General features: G+C 41.8%; 1 pseudogene; it reads left to right on the forward strand.

The window, feature by feature from the left end:
• The first annotated feature begins 218 nt into the window (after positions 1–218).
• On the forward strand, positions 219–1,759 carry LOC140639158 (cytochrome c pseudogene; annotated as a pseudogene).
• The last annotated feature ends 1,345 nt before the right edge of the window (positions 1,760–3,104 follow it).

Genomic DNA, 3,104 nt, shown 5'->3' on the forward strand with positions numbered 1-3,104 from the left:
GAAATTGCTTGAATCACTGCTTACTTTATTTTTTCAACAGGTATTTTGCTTGGCATATGATCCCCCCTGTGGAAAACATCTGGTCCTACAGCCCCTTATATAATCCTTCCCCTCAGTGCAGATCCTGTCCCTGTCCTTTTATGCTTTGACTCTTGCAGCCCACAGTTTATTTAAATCTTTCCTTTTCTTTGAGGGTCAGAGCCAGAGCTACAGCTGCCATGAAGATCTCCTATCCCAATCCAGCTGTGGGGATTTCCTCACCCTTAGTACAGTATTTAGCTACTTGTACAACTCACTCAAAAACATAGGAAGAACTGGGTGCTTGGGTAGTTCAGATGGTTAAGCATCTGCCTTTGGCTGAGTTCATGATCCCAGGGTCCTGAGATTGAACCGTAAGTGGGTTCCTTACTCAGTGGGGAGTCTGCTTCTCCCTCCACCCCAGCCCGCCTCTGCTGCTCCCCCTGCTTGTGCTCTCTCTCTCTCTCAATCTCTAATAAATAAAAAATGATTAAAAGGCCAAAAGTTATATTATACCATAATTAAAAATTTTTTTTTGAGAAATAGGGTCTGCTAGAGGGAGCCGGCTGGCCAGCTTGCAAGTGGGCACCTTCACTTCACGTGCGACAAAAGAGCAACTTAAAATGAGTGATGTATCATCAGGGAAATGCAAATCAAAGCCACAATGAGATACCACTTTACGCCAGTGAGAATGGCTAAAATTAACAAGTCAGGAAACAACAGATGTTGGCAAGGATGTGGAGAAAGGGGAACGCTTGTACACTGTTGGTAAGAATGCAAAATGGTGCAGCCATTCTGGAAAACAGTGTGGAGGTTCAAAATAGAGCTACCCCATGACCTAGCAATTGCGTACTGGGTTTTTAACCCAAAGATACAGATGTAGTGAAACGATGGGACACCTGCACCCCAATATTCATAGCAGCAATGTCCACAATAGCTAAACTGTGGAAGGAGTTATGATGTCCTTCAACAGATGAATGGATAAAGAAGAGGTGGTATATAGATACAATGGAATATTACTCAGCCATCAGAAAGGATGAATATCTACCATGTACTTTGATGTGTATGGAACTGGAGGGTATTATGCTGTGAGTGAAATAAGTCAATTGGAGAAAGACAATCATCATATGGTTTCATTTATATGTTGAATATAAGAAATAGTGCAAGGGACCACAGGGGAAGGAGGGGGAATGGAATGGGGAAAAATCAGAGAGGAAGACAAACAATGAGAGACTCTTGACTCTGGGAAACAAATGGAGGGTTGCTGGAGGGGAGAGGGCAGGGGGCAGGGAAATTGGGTGACAGGCCTTAAGGAGGGCACATGATAAGATGAGCATTGAGTGTTAAACTATATCTTGACAATTGAATTAAAATTAAAAAAAATTTTTAAAAAGAACGAAAAAATTAAAGAAACAAAAACAAAAATAAGAAAGGGTGATGTTAAGAAGGGCAAGAAGAGTTTTGTTAAAAGTGTGCCCAGTGCTATACTTGGAAAAGGGAGGCAAGCACAAGACTGGGCCAAAGCTCCATGGTTTATTTGGGTGGAAGATAGGTCAGGCCCCTGCATGCCAACAAGAACAAAGTCATTCTGGGGAAAGGAGACACTGATGGAGTATTTGGAGAATCCTAAGAAGTACAACCTGGAACAAAAATTATCTTTGCTGGCATTAAGATGATAGGAGAAAGGGCAGCCTTGAGATAAGCCTTGAGAGCTTATCTCAAAAAAGCTACAAAGGAGTAATAGTTGGCCATTGCCTTATTTCTTACAAAACAAAAATGTCTCGTGACTTTTTTTGTGCATACCGTATTTAAAATTGACCTCATGCACTGGAACTCAGATCATGAATGGCTGATAGAAAACTACTCTTGGGCAGTCCTGATTTAAATAAGATTGGCTTGTGGTTAAATGAATAGTATCAGCTTTTTGAACTTTGATAGCAATTCTGGTTCAACCAATGCTGTCACCATTTTCCTCTTCTAAAAATATGATTGGAGTTGATGAGTAATGTTCAGCCTTTCACAGAGATGGGAAATGCCATCTCAAAACTTATAGGAAATTGATTTTATATTTAGACTTATATAACTGGTTATGTTAATATATGTAAATACTGAGGCAATAACTTCACTGTGTCGTAGGACAGTAAGACGTGGCTGTGTTTCAAGTTGTGTTTATTAACCTGTTAAAGGCAAGGGCTAAAGATAATCTGGCAATGTCCATTCTATCTCTTTGGTTTTATCTATGCTAATGTAATTAAAATTCCCTGCATCTGGGGATCCCTGGGTGGCTCAGCGGTTTGGCGCCTGCCTTTGGCCCAGGGCCCGATCCTGGAGTCCCAGGATCGAGTCCCACGTTGGGCTCCCGGCATGGAGCCTGCTTCTCTCTCCTCCTGTGTCTCTGCCTCTCTCTCTCTCTCTCTCTCTCTGTCTGTGACAAATAAATAAATAAATCTTTAAAAAAAAAATTCCCTGCATCTAAAATGCTGCCTTTTGCTTCATGAAAGGCATTTATGAGGGTGGCTTATGTATAATATATTTTGTTTACCTTTTATTTTGTATTATTTCTTAATATTTTATTTATTTGTTTAACACGGAGAGAGAGGGAACACGCACAAGCAGGCAGAGGGGCAGGAAGAGGGAGAGGGAGAAGTAGGCTCCCTACTGAGCAGAGAGTTTGGACGTGAGGCTGGATCCCAGGACCCTGGGATTACAACCTGAGCTGAAGGCAGGTGCTTAACCAGCTGAGCTACCCAGGTGCCCTATGTATAATATTAAATAAAGAATATTTAACACTTCTCATATTAAAAAATATATATTTTATTTATTTATTCGTGAGAGACACAGAGAGTCAGAGACAGGGAGAAGCAGACTCCATGCAGGGAGCCCGATGTGGGACTTGATCCCAGGACCACAGGATCACACCCTGGGCTGAAGGCAGACTCTCAACCGCTGCGCCACCCAGGTGTCCCCACTTCTCACGTTGTATAGGTGATCTGAAAGGTCAGATGCTTTTAAAACTCAGTGTGACAAGATATAGCAACAGACTTGGCTTGTGAGTTCTTTACTAAGTCAGACTAAGATATAATTCA

This window comes from Canis lupus, chromosome 8, assembly GCF_048164855.1.
Source record: "Canis lupus baileyi chromosome 8, mCanLup2.hap1, whole genome shotgun sequence".
Classification (NCBI taxonomy): Eukaryota; Metazoa; Chordata; class Mammalia; order Carnivora; family Canidae; genus Canis; species Canis lupus.